The sequence below is a fragment of the Phasianus colchicus genome, chromosome 3 (genome assembly GCF_987193195.1).
Source record: "Phasianus colchicus chromosome 3, bPhaCol1.hap1.1, whole genome shotgun sequence".
In the NCBI taxonomy this organism is placed as follows: domain Eukaryota; kingdom Metazoa; phylum Chordata; class Aves; order Galliformes; family Phasianidae; genus Phasianus; species Phasianus colchicus.
The window spans coordinates 46016288-46030684 of record NC_143438.1 but is presented as its reverse complement, the minus strand read 5'-3'; the positions used below and the strand labels follow the sequence as shown (position 1 = coordinate 46030684).

The 14397-nt window shown below is 37.7% G+C and overlaps 1 long non-coding RNA gene across 2 annotated transcripts; it reads left to right on the top strand.

Moving 5' to 3' along the window:
* Positions 1–1595: 1595 nt before the first annotated feature.
* LOC149918551 (uncharacterized) lies at positions 1596–10183 on the top strand. Of its 2 annotated transcripts, none has more exons than XR_016465565.1 (3): positions 1596–1659; positions 1844–1938; positions 9488–10183. It is a non-coding gene; the product is annotated as an uncharacterized LOC149918551 (long non-coding RNA). The 2 variants fall into 2 exon arrangements; XR_016465564.1 differs by lacking the exon at positions 9488–10183 and adding an exon at positions 4722–5075.
* The last annotated feature ends 4214 nt before the right edge of the window (positions 10184–14397 follow it).

Here is a 14397-nt window from a genome sequence, read left to right as displayed (position 1 = left end):
GTATCTCTTAGGTTCTCAGGCTTTTATCTCCCTTGAGTGCATCTGGTACTTCCTAAGGTCCACATGTAGTGGCAGTCATTACAAAACTCAACCAAAAGTATGCACAGTGCTTTCTGTGAGAGGCACCTACAGTGCCGAAGCACAGCCAGCATGAGTAAGAGGACCATGGACTTTTGACTGTGTCTTAGCAATCTGAGGAAGCATTCTGAAGCAGCCCTGCAACTTCCAAATCGTTGGAGCTGCTGAGAGGAGAAAAAAGACACTTAGGGTGGTGGCTGTTACACAGGGTTGTGTGATTACCCCAGAAACATGAGCCCTTGTTCCTAATTTGTCACCCTTTTGTCAGTAGCAAGAGAGGCAATCTTACTTCTTAGCACCACACAGTTCCCCTCTATGCTCTCCTTGTTATGTCTGAAGAGCCCTGGACACAAGGTTCTCCTTAGGCTGGCAAAATCAATACTGCAATTGTTTATGAGAAACTGCAAGGTGAAATGGCCACTCAAGGGAGCTAGCTTAAGGGCAGCTTGGTTATGTCTGCAAAATTTCTGGTAACAGCAGTGTTGTAGACAATTTTTCAGATACATACATTTTCCTCAACTAAAACAGATTTGAATGTGTTTCTTCTTTTGTTATAATCCAATTACTGTGTGTGGACCTATTCTGGCACTGAAACACTATAAAATAAGGTTATAATAGTTTTAGCTATATGTCTGAGTAACAGTGTCAGCTTGAGATCTTGTTGTGGAGTTTACATCAGGAATAAAGGTACATAGGCATCTGTGAATATTCTTCTACTTTATGCTCCATAACTTTCTCTCCTGGAGCATCTCACCGAATGGCTCTTAAATGGTATGGTTAAAATTTACCTTTGTGAAAGTGCGTTTCTAGAGAAAGTGGAAAACAAAAGCCTAATCTCTATTTTGTTCACTTTTCTTCTTTATCTTCAGTTTTTCTCCCATCTTGGAAAGTTGGCTGGAAGGAGATTCTTATGTTTCTTTCTAATGATTAATAAGTTTGCAGTTACAAACCGTTGCCCTCACGCAATGCCCAAAGGATCCCAATATAACAAACTACAGTAGTTCAAATAGCTTAGGTGTGATCAAATCCATTTCCTTGATTTGGTATTGCTGCCTACTTGTTCAATTTTGTTTTTTGTTGAAACAAAAAGAAAGAGGAAACTAGAACACTCTGGATTTCTGAAATTTCCCTTACCAAAATTGCATCTCAGTAAGAGAGAGATCAAAAGTAGCTTTGGTACTGAGATATACATTGGGGGAAAAAAAGAAAAAAAAAAGCCTGAAGACTATACAGCTGACTGTGCTGCAAAACCTCAAGAAAGGTGCCCAGGGTTCTCAGAGTGCAGCCCATCCTACATCAAGAGACAAAATACTCAGCGGGCACCAAACTGAGCTCAGATATACCATGACATGGTGTATAGGAACTGTTGATCACAGCCTGAACCTCTGAAACTCTGATTGACCACCTGAGACAAGCAATGAGTCTGTGGGAGATAGGCGAAGGCAGTTCACCTGTGTGATTGGAAGGGGTGGAGCCTGGCTCCACCTCTCCTAGATCTCATTTAAGTGCTGACTGTCATTGAGGAAGGGTCTCTGTTGGGAGATTGCTCCTTGTGCAGTTTACTGCAAGCCTATGATACTGGTGAGCATTTCTATTTATTTTATACATTTATTGTATACATGGGAAGTTGTGTGTCAGACTTCCATCCCCATAAGACTGGATGCCTTTTAAAGACATTCCACCCAGAGGAATCTCATTTTTCCTCTCCCATATTGTTGGAGAGCACCCATTTGTTTAACGTTTCTACCCTTTTCATCCTCCATAGACGTAACCAGCTCCTCACGTTTGCTGCAGAGTGAATCATTATACTCAAGTCAGGTATATGAACCTCACCCCAGTGTCGGGTCTGGAAGAACACTGGTCAGTATGAGTCTCAGCAATTTATATATTACCGTTTCAGCACTAGTTACTGTAAATGTGTGTATGTATCACTGTAGTTTTGTGTAGAAGATGAAATTGATAATGTTATACCTCATTAATTTAGAATGTTACGTTTCAAAACTTACATTTTATTGAACTTCTGTTTTCATCTTTTTAAATGTCTTTTTCAATGTGGATACAGGTATATCAAAGCCACAGATGACATTGCTAATCCAGTATAATAAAGGAAGAATACATAGAGAGCTTTTTCAGAGTTATTGTTCAAAATTTCCCTATAGAGAAATGAATGAGCCAGTAATATCATAAAAACAAAAAAACCAACAACAAAAAGAAATACCTGCTTGCTAGCTTGGAAGGAACTGTGAAGGAAATGCAGGTTAATTTCTTCAGTCAGTCTTAGTCCTGAAAAGAATAGTTGTCAAACCACTGAAACCTTTTAAAATAGGTTTACTCTAAATGTTCATTCTGAATTTAAAGAAAGCTAAAGGAATAATTCACATGGCAGAACACAGCTTTGATTTACTTTTAAGCATTTTAATTGCATGTGAAATTGAGAAACGTATGTTTTGTAAGTTATATATGTGTATGTATATAAATATACTTGTCTTAAATGATTTGTAATCTTTTTAGAAGAGCACACTGAAAGGATGAGGAGCAAAGAACACAGCTCAGAATGAGTGAATTTCTGTTTAGTTATCAGGATATTTTTTTTCCTCTGACATTGTCCAAACATTACCAGACTGCCCAGAGACTTACAGTGTCTCCATCTTGGGAGATATTCACAACTCTAATGAATACTTACAAAGGTCTTCTAAATGGGCTCTGATTTTCACAGTGTTTGAACCAGCTGATACACAAAGGCCAATTTGAATCTGTATCTTTTTATGATTGTGTAAAATTCAAAGGATTTCAGGTGCATAAAATACAAAGGAATGAAAATCAGGGTTAGTTTAGGAAAACATTCTCTAACAAACCTTGGATCTTGGCCCTTCATTGCAAGGCATACATTACTTGAATGAAAAATGAAGCAAACTATGATGTAGCTACAAATCTAATTCAAGCAGCAGTTAGTGGATTGCTATCAAAAAGCATACTTTGAGTGCAGGAGATATTATTTTTTTTAAAAGGCCATGAAGTAATACAAAACAGGAGAACTAGATATTCTGCATTAAAAAAAAAAAATCTAACATGAGTATTTCTGCCTGAACTGTTCCATACTGCTGGAATTCCTGGGAAACAGGAGTGATTTATTGGATGGAACTAAAAGAATCAACAGTCACATTAAAAATGTTCATTACAGTGTCAGGCTTTACTCCTCACATTTTAGGTGCTGAGTGAATGAGAGCTGAGGGTGTTTGTCCCAGTCAAAATTGGTGCAAGTGGAGGAGGTACTGAACAGTCAGACCTTTGGTGATAATGGGCTTCATACTTACACAAGGAATCAGACAAGTATCATGTACCCTTAGTAGGGAGTAATGTTTGATAGAACGATGCAGTGTGGTCATTAGCCTGTCCTTGAATTGACCTGATTCTTCAAGAAGGTCTGACCTGGATGTTACCAAAATGTCTGGAACCTGGAAGCAGAGTGGGGAGGGAGCATGCCTCTGAGTTATCAGATGACACTCTTTCCTGGCTTGTTTGAAACGCTGCTGCCTTCTTCCTTCAGATTGAGTCTTAAAGATATTGACATTACCTAATGGCTGGAAGAACCATTGCCTTTGTTAATATTATTAACTGATTTGAAAAGCATCCCACAGAGAATGGGCACAGAATTATGTTTTTTGACAGAAAGACAAAAGTCTATCAGGCAAAGCAAAACTTAATTAAAAAATTAATTATAACACAGACTTCTGTGTTACATTTTGTATAGCCTTAGGCAATTCTGATGTGCCCAACATAATTTTTTGTATGTGTGTTTTTGAGTGGTGTTGTTTGTCATTTTTTTCCACTCCATTCACAGAACATAAGCAACAAGTGTGTTTCAGGTAGTGATTCTTTCCTTTTCTAAGGAAGTGCCTAGTTCATATGAGATACTACTGAGGGTAAATAATAGTATATCTACCTCCCTTGGGTGAGTTCTAAGCAAACACAGGAGTGGATTACTGTTCTGTTTGATGATGAATGGAAGGTTTGAGGAAGAGCAAGGCTCTATCTGAACAGGCAGGGAGGCAAATGGATGAGATGAATGCTATGTTCCCGATAGATGGAAATTCTGAAGAAGATAGGACTGGAGAGGTACTTCACCTCTGCAGACAATGTCTCTTCCTGGAATTGTTCTGCCTTTTCCAAGCCCTATTATGTGGTCTCTGTCAGTAAAGGAAAGATAGTTATTTCTCCAGAACTATGGAACTTATTTTTCTTTAATATTAGTACTAATTTGTTACACAGGACTCTGTCTGAAATTAGCTGACCATTATTGTCATCTGTGCAAAAACAGAATTCAGAAAGAAAAGAAATCATAAATGAAACAAAACAAAACACTTGATGCAATAAGAAGTAATTAAATTTGGGATTAAGGGAAGTACAAAAAAAAAAGTGAGTGACAGTCAGTGAGAGAATCAGAGGATGAAAATAGTCAGTACTTAGCAAAAAAGAAAATAAAAAATTATCTTCTCAATAAATTTAAGTGATGTCCATAAGTTACTTAATACATGTGCAGAAGATGTGGGATAGAGTTTTGTGGAAAATATCCAGCCTTTTTCATAAAGTAGCAGTAATCTGATTTTTATTTTAAATCACAACCTTTGTATTTTTTGCCACAGCTGACCAAACAGTACATGATATAACAGGAGAAATATGCCGGAGTTGCACCATCCTTGCAGAGTTTGTAACTTCAGATGAGGGATACAACATGGGCTGCATTTATACTTTAATCAGTATGGACTTTATGCTAATTTAGGCCAAAAGAAGAGTATTTTAGGACAATCTAACTTATTTGAATGCAAAATTATAAATGTTTTTTAGCAGTCTGTGTTCTAGTTGCATTATTGAATTCAGTAAATTAAACAAAGCAGTGTTGTAATTCAAAGCCTATTATGATGGTTTGTATACTGTTAACTGGGTCTGAAATTATGAAGCAGCTATTATGCAAATGTCACATCCTTGAATTAATTGAAAATTTTAGATGATGAGCCTGACCCATACTTTATGTAAGACTCTCCACTTTTTTTGTGCCCATTAGTAATCACAAAGTTTTATAATACGAATATGCTTGCCAGTCGTCATCGAATAATGGAACTGTTTGAGTTGGAAGGGACCCTTAAGGGCCATGTAGTCCAACATCCCAGCAGTGAACAGGGACACCTACAGCAGATGAGGTTGCTCAGAGCCCTTCCAGACTGGCCTTGGAAGTCTCAAAGGGGGTGGGGCATCCACCACCTCTCTTGGCAACCTGTTCAGTGCATCACAACCCTTATTTTAAAAAACCTTTTCCTATTCAATCTAAATCTCCCCTCTTCTAGTTTGAAACCATTTCCCCTTGTCCTGTCACAACAGACACTACCAAAGAGTCTGTCCCTTCCTTATTTTAGATATCGAAAGGCTACTATCAGGTCTCATCTAACATATTAAAACACTGCATAATGTCTTCACGTAGATGTTTCCTGTATATGTACATGAAATGAAAAGGCAACAAAATTCGTGCAATTTCATGTACAGTTTATACTGCATGCAGAAACCATGGAGCCTTAATACTGATTTGCCCAATATTGATTGTTTTATTATGTGAATAGATTATCTCTCTGTACAAGGGTTTGATAACAAGATATAGGATGATGGATTCAGAAAAGGAAATTGCTGTGAAAACGTCAAGTAAATGCTTTTATACAGAAACTGGCAGGTAGAGAAGAGTAAAATATAAGTACAATGTGTTCATGAAGCATGTGGACTCGTTACTGTAATCTGTGGCTACAGAGAATATCTGAAGTGAAATGGCAGGTCAGTTTCTGTGATTGTTCAATGCTTTTTTTTTTCTTTTTTTTTTTTTAAAGAAAAGCAGTAAAGGCAGATGGTAAACAATACTAACCAGATGATAAGTAAATGTCTCTATATTTTATAGATAAATTTACTGTGCCAGACTGGTGAGGTACTATTCTTTCAGAAACAAAAGGTTTCCATAATGAAAGGCAGAAATAACACAAACATAGGAATTCATAATTTACTTAAAAAAAAAAAATCCTAGTCTTGTAATATGCAGATCCCTGGATTCATGCAGTCATGAAGCCTTTATTTGTCTTTGTCAAGGCAGTCTCAACCCTTATAAATTGGGTCTGCATATGAAGCCTTTATTTGTCCTTGTCAAGTCAGTCTCAAAACCATTATAAATTGGGTCTGCATACCAAGGAGCCATGTTCAACTTCTGCAGCATTGTTGCTGTAGGATAAGGTGGGAGAATGTCACCAAAATGTTGGTAGGCTGCAAAATATCTTGTTCTTGATGAGTTCCTGCCACTTGGAGTGCTTTGACAGGAGCTGGTGTTAGAGGGGTGTACTGCTGGAGAAATATGCCTTATATCCTATGATACTTGTGAGATTAAAAGTGTTTATATATTGGGGGAATAAAGGATAAACACAAACCTACAAATTGTTAGTATTTACCTGATCACAGATATCACCTCAGGAAAAAATAAAACAGAACAAAACAAAAACCTTGAATAACAAAAGGAGATTCAATTTCTCAAAAGCTGGAGCTTCAAGCCCTGGCTGTATCTACTTTGAGAGGCCAGGTGGTCACAATGCTTGTGTCCCTAGTGAGTGCCCTTGTTTCAGACAGAAACGTCACCTGGAGCTACCACAAAGAATAGTGTTCTGATTGAGCAAAGTGGGGCAATTTGCTAGACATGTCAGATAAAAAATGTATTCATTCCTAATGGTAAGGCTGTATATTCCTGCTGTACATTTCCTACTGGAAATTAAAAGTTCCCTGTCTGCTCAGACATTGTGGTGCCCATCTCTGACCTTGTATGTAGAGGGTCTGAATGTCTGGCAGGCAAGATATGTTGGAGGCAGTACTCTTAACATATTTTGCTGCTGACACCTCATGTCACCGTTGCGTAACTTTATGCTTTTTGTCCATTTTGTCAGGAATGAAAATAGGAAGGCTGATTTTGATCAAGCAGTACTAAAGAAAATGAAGAGCTATTCATAAAAGTGCAGCCACAAATGATTTGACTGCAGTAGCTTTTAAAATACTTTATTTTCACTTGTTAATAATTGTATGGTGAGCACTTCTCCGAAATTAGAAATAAGATATATAATATGCCACCTTGTATTTAATTAGAACATTTTTAATAGCACCTGTGCGAATAGCTTTGGACAAAATGCAGTAGAGTTGTTCTTAATTTGGTCACTGGAGAAATGCCATTTCTTTATATTTTTTTTTAGTTGCAACAATAGAAAGAGTGAAGAAAAGGATTACAAAAGCTGCTGGTCTAGAATCTCAGTGATTGCTAAACAGCATACAGAACAGCTTGAGAATGACAGTGTGTAGGCATATAAATATAGACTTTTCTCTCCTGTGGATGTGTATGCCAGGATGGTATCTATATTTTGCAACCTGTGCCTTTCTTGTAGCAGTTAATGGATGTTTAAGCTCACCAAAATATGGGGAAAAAATGGAGAATGAAATAAAACTATGTTGAACTAAAAACAAAAGACAGGCACCTTCTTCATTCAAGCAGTAGCAAATAGGACATAAGATTCCTGTTCCTCTCTAGGAGGCCAGTGGGGTACCTGTAATGAGCTTGGCTGCATATATTGCGTAATTTACAATGGAGCACGACTGTAGGCTGGAAACAGCAAAAAATCCAGATGCACAGCATTGTATGATATATGAGTCAAATTCTTTAGTATAGCAAGATGCATTGAGAAGGCAGAAAGAAATTAACCCATATGTATTGTACTCTTAAAAGGGATGGTACAGCAATAAAACACAAGTTTCTAAACTATAATTCTCTAAATTAGCTCTATTGAAATGCCTTAAATTAGGACTTATCACAAAGGTTTCATCTATCTCCCCCAGCAAAATGCTTCCATTGCAGAATGAGCAATCTTTCCCCAGAGGGACCAATTCTGGTTTGCAGTATCAAAAGACACCACACACATCTAAGGGCAGACCTAGACAATTTCTATAGTCACAAAGGACTTCATAGCTTTGGGAAATGGTATGTTACAGTGCTAATCTTGGCAATACAGCCAATAAAGTGCTTGTTTTCAGCATTTTCTGGCATTATTGTGCTTTGTGAGAGCCGCAGATGTGTTCCTCTCATTTTTTCAGGAATTCAGTTAATCCTGCATCTAATCTCTCGTACACAGAAGCAGCAAAGTGGCTCAAAAAGGAACTGCATAATGCTGCAGTCTTTGTGAGAGACAAGAACCCTAATTCTCCTTTCTGTTACACTGGCTTGCTACTGATGTTACTTCACTGACTTCAACACAATTCCCTCTCCCCCATGTAAAACTAATTTGGCAGAGTGCAGAAGCCATTCCACAGGGTGATGTTTGCAGGAGCTCTGTGCATGTACTCTTATGTAGTATGTGTGCGATCCACTTGGAATATGTTGCCCACAAGAACTATTTATAAACTCAGAATGCCTCAGCTGAGTAGCAAAGAACATGTCTACCACTGTATGCAGGTAATGCTATCACCTGAAGTAAATGCAGATTGGTGTAACCCTGTCTAAAACAGTGTTTCTTCTGCTGGGAATTCTACTCACAGGCTTTACTCATCAGAAAGCCTTTCTTAATGAACAAAAACGACAGTACTCTGGGATGGAAGCTTTGTTGAGTTTACTAGGTGTGAGTGACTTAAGTGTGATTGTTATCCCAGGACGGTAAGGAAGAGGGTTTGATGTTCTGGTTAGCAGTCCTCTCTGTGGAATGTCATTTGGACACTGGCTTTTCTCAGTGTTAGAGCTCTGCAATGGAAACCAAAACCAGACTCTAGCTCTTTTTTTCTCTTGGTTGTGTTTTTTTTTTGTTTTTTGTTTTAAATACTTGGTGAATCTTTGAGCAAAATGCTTGATACCTTTCTCCTTGAGAAGCAGTCTATATTTAAGAAGCCAAGGTGGGATACATTGATGGGATACATTGTCCCAAAGGAAATAGCCAGCTTGGAGGGTGGTCTTTTTGAAAAAGAAAGGAGGAAATACAAAAGAATTCCAAAGACATACATTACAATGTTCAAGAGCTGTCCAAACTCATTGAGGGAATAATTTTTCTTGGAGCGAGTCGCAATAAGTTTTGCCCTTAATTAACCTTCCTCTGAAATACTGCTATGCTGCCAGCAGTGTGATCTTCATCCTTTGTGTTACACTCACTTGTAACATTTATTTTATCTTACAAAGCTGCCATGAATGCGAGGTGCTAACCAGGATATCCTGCACTATTGTTTACCATGATCAACTCTTAAATGCTACTCGTTTTTTGGAGTTCAAAAGACAGTATCAGTTCAACAGATACTGTAGTGAAATATTATCTTTTAAAATGTCTGCAAACCAAAAAATTACAGAATCATTTCCCATATTTTCCAGGCAAGGAGCAAAAATGGAATGTGACCTACCTGTGCATGGATACCTTCATATGAATAATATACAACACAAAAAATGTTTTAAGCTTTGTCTAGATGGTTTCTAGACAATAAATATATAGAATGTTGCTCACAGGAAGAGAAGTCAATTCAAGTGTGAATATTCCAAATTTAAATAGAACAGAGATGTAAAAATCTACTAATGGCTTCTGAGAAAATGTATGAGTAGCCAATCTTTGAAGATAACGGAAAAAGAGTCCCAGGTCCTGGAAAAATAACAACCCATTAATCAGTGAGAGTAAATGGTAGATTTAAATGAAGTTTGGCAGACTCAGATGCTAATACATGTAGACTCTACAATGCACTTTGTCAAATAGACCAGCACAAATAAAAAGGTATTAAAATTATGGTATTCAGGCATGTCTGTCAGTGCAGCAATATCATTTTAACTGATGAGCATGTGAATTGCCATGTTGGATCACAACAAATGTTCATCAGATTCAGTCCTTGTCTTCTGGAGGTGACCAGTCGCTGTATGTCTGACCAAGACTTACCTTCTCTTCCTTCTGTTTTTGTTTTAAAAAATAGGTTGATAATTGTCTGATAAAAAATCTCAGTGTAAGAAAAAAAATTAAATGTAAAACAAATATTTCTGTTTTGGTAGAAGCAGAAGTTTCTTGAGGTTGAGTAGTACTGAGAAAAGAGACAGCAGATGTGCACATACAAGGAAAAAAAAAGGAAAGAAAGAAAAGAAAGAAGGAATCCCTTTGAGGTGCAAATTGGAGGTGGTTAGTCATCTTGAAATTACTGAAAATATGAGTAAACACACAATCTTAAGTCAATTCATTTGGTAACGTACAGCTGTTATATAATATCTGTAGATGAATCATAAGTGTTTTGCACCGAATTTTGGAACACATAAGCTATTCTACACAAACATTTTTTCGCATGATTCATAAACTCCCCTAAGCCATGTTGTCTCTTGATCCTTTTTGTGTTCTCCTTTGGTCTTTTGTATCCACATCTTCACCTCGCCCTGAACTTTGTAATCGTTGCTTTCTTTATACGCCGTAACACAGTGTTCTGTGTTTCTGAAGTCAGTCGACACAGCTTTTGTAAACTTTCTTTTTGGTGTAGTAGGATCACGAGTCTTTGTTTCCAAAGCATAAATATATTTTTTTTTCTCAGCAGTGTGAGCAAGGAACTTAATAGAAGCTTACATGTCATTTTGGACTCTGCTACAACTGCTGATATATGTACTGAGCTGTTGTGTTACTGCACAGGCCAGGAAAAATGGTTATTTTCTTTTCAGCAGGAAGAAGTAACTATTGATTTGACTTTTTCACCACTCAAGTAGCTAGCAAAAGTAATAGTGATACAGTGTCTAAAAGCATTAAACAAGAATAGCTGTATTTGTGTTAATCAACATCATGGAGTGCATAAACCCATGTTATTATGCTGAGTTTTGCAGTCAGGCCTAATGAGTAATTGCCTGCACTGGAAATCAAGAGCTCTGGATTGTTTCTTATTCAGCATCTTTGGGAGGCTCTTGGGGAAGAGCCACACTTTCTCTATGTGCTTTAGCCTCCCCTTTCTAAAATGACTTTTGTGAAATGCTACAAAGCCAGTGGTTTCCCAGTCAATGCAGTGCTATATGTCATTGCTACAGCCGGTATGCTCTTGAACATCAGTTGCTGCATAAGAACATCAACAGCTGAATCCATACAAATTTTCACATGCAGCTGTGACAGTCTGTTGACTTTAAAGTCTATACCAACACTTTATGTCTCTTTTTTTTGATCCCATCAACTCCTAAAAATAAAGATTTGCAGCCCCGATAGTTTTACATGAATAAAGGAAGTATTTGCTCATAGTAAATGTCAGACAAGTCAACACATCAGACATGCCTCTGAGGCCTTCTGAATTGCACTGGGGCAGACAAGCTCATTTAACTCTGAGAACTGAAAATTGGACAGTGGAAGAACTTTTAATATTTGCAGTAGCTTGTGGTCAACAGAGAGCAATGGGGCTTGTATTGAAATAATCCTTATTGTGTTTGCATATTTTTAAACCACTATATTTATATCAGGTACTTTTAGCAGAGAGTGCTCTGAGGTATGGCATCACATTAGGATGTTTGAGATTGGGATGCAGTTTTGCTTTTTTCCCTTCTTTGTCTGTAATTTTGGTTACATAATCTTGCTTCTGTATGCCTCAGTTTTTTAGATAGGAATTACGATCCAAATCTGCATAAGATCTAGAGGGTAAAAATGAAAGAATATGTTATTATTGTTATTTTGTAAACACTGAAATAGTAACACTATAGAAAGAAATTTCAAGTACGTTCTTTCTCCTCTACTACCTGATAACAAGTCTTGGCTTGGAAATCAGAAAAACAAACAAACAAAAAACTTGTTCGGAATACAGCAACTTTCATTTTCATTGATTTGTACAGGTTGAACCTAGACTACTCCTGAGACTGCACTTGCAGCCCTTAAAACAAGTTTGTCCCATGGTTAAAAATTAAAAGCTTGTAAGAATTTGAAGAAAAGTGGTGGAATAATCTGGTAAATATTTCTCAGATAAAAGTCAAATATTTTTTCCTTCTGCAACAGCAGATGGATATGCCTCTAGGTAGAGACTGAGGGGTAAATTGCTGACTTAATTCGACCAAGGTATATGTTTATTTACACACTGGGTCAAGAAGAACTTTTGATTTCCTTGAATAATGAACTCCAAAGGGATTACAATGATGGCAAGGCAGGATATAGCCTGGATTGAGAGATCTTTTCCCCAGGCGAGGAAACACCGAAGAAACATGGGTCGTGTTTGGAGGATATACTGAGAGTATATGGTAGAGTTATATGACATGTAACTTTTGAATCATTAGCAATGCTCCCTATGGAATCAACTCTTCCCAGTCTTACCACAGAGTTTCTTGCTAACTTAGATCTCATTGCTAAGATTTTTTGCTTAGAACTTCATATGCTAGAAACTAAAGCTATGAACAAAATTGGCATTCATTCTGACAGTAAGTAAAGGCATCTGCAGTCTATAAAGGTGGCAGTGCCAATACTGGCATCTGTCTTGTTTCTGGTCTCACAGCTTTGCTGTTGAGAGCTGCCCATATTATAGCTCTGATCTCTGGCACAAAAATCTCTTCATTCCCTGGAACAAAGTCCTGTGCTGCTGTGGTGCCAATTTTTACACTGATTCTGACTACTGATGTAAGAAGGGACAAAAAACGGACAACCAGCACAAATTCCTCAGGAAACTCTTAGGAGATGTATGGGTCTTGTGAGCCTTGATAGCTTTGCAGTGACAGAAGCACCATCTGTTACATTTTCAGCTCACCTGTGTATATTAGCCTACACATCACAGTGTTCCCTCTTACAGTCTGTGGTTATTAGGCTGTAGCAAGGTGAAAGATGGCAGCTTTTCTAATTTTGTAGATTTTTATTTTCAATTTAAATGCAGATCTTCTAAAGAAACATCCCACTGAGTCCAGTAAAATGTGTTGTAGTCAAAATTTTCAACAGCATCATTTATCTTCTCAACCCTTTCAGTCATCATCCTTTTTCAGTACATAATGATCTTGCACTGGGGACTGGGCACAATACCCAAGGCTGACGTGCTTTAAAAAGCTTTGGATTGCATTGGTACATCTAAAATTTATGTTTATGAGCCACCTGATATCACCATCACATTGCTTAGTGTGATGGTTTGAATAAAGTCTATTATTTCTTTCCAGAAGGAACCTAATGTGTTTAGTGCAGCTGGAGGGCCAACCACATCTTCCTCATTAGTGGGGCTTATCTACATCACACATCTGAATCAGAAGCTACTGCACAAGGAATTGTCTGTTAATAGGAAATAAAATAGATGATTGAATAGTCTCTTCTGGGACTTACAGTCATAGCCTATCAAAGCATATACTACCCTGCTATATGTTCCAATATTTGAGCAGCCATCTCCTTTACAAGAGTTGTCTCTGATGCTCTTATTTCTTCTGAAGTGCCTGAAGCAGCAGTGACCAAGTTACTGAATACTATCCAATTTACTTGCATTTCCTGGCTTGTCAGCTGTCTTCGTTATTTCTTTTTACAACAGCTATTGTCTCTTCCATACCAGCTTGCCCTTGTACAGGCTTTCATCTTTCATGAAATGTTTCTCTGCTTTTTCTTTTCCCTCATTTTTTTTTTTTTTTGAATGCCTTTTACTACTAAACTTTCAATCAAATTTTAAGTATTAGTGCTAAAATGAATCCATCAGCTTTCAGAAGAAGCTGAATAGAAGCAGCAGGAAGAAACAAAGGAGTCTTATATTCCTAAGAACACTTAGAAGATATACTTTGGAAGCTCTTTCTCTCCTCTGTGCAAGTTTTTTGGTGTCAGTGGCTGCATGCATGCTTCAGAGAGGTAAGCCTTGGAAATGAACAAGAAGTCTCCAGTGAATGAGTATCGTACATGGTACTTTATATTCCTTCACAGACTGAGCTACAAAAATATCATCTGCTCTTGCAGGAAAAATCAGAGTCTCTCTCTAGGAGGAACCATTTGTGTCTGCCCAGGGAGAGTCAGACCATCACCACAAGATCAGATGTGGCTGCAGGAGGCGGCTGCAGATTAAATGCACCATGAGCACAATGAAATGCTCAGAATCTTCCCAACCTTGCTTTTCTGTGCCTTTTCTCTGATCAATTCTGTAGCAGGAGGCACTGCGTCAGGTTAGAAATGCAAGTGTTCAGGGAATTCAGCATCTGCCCAGTCTTGCATCTTTGCTTAAAGTGCAGCACAGTACTGCTACCTTGCAGTGGGGATACAAGCATATGAGGATACAGAGACTACTGGTAGAGCAGTAAGAGATTAAAGCGAACAGTAAGAGCAAATTTTTGAGAAAGGTGATATTTTTGTG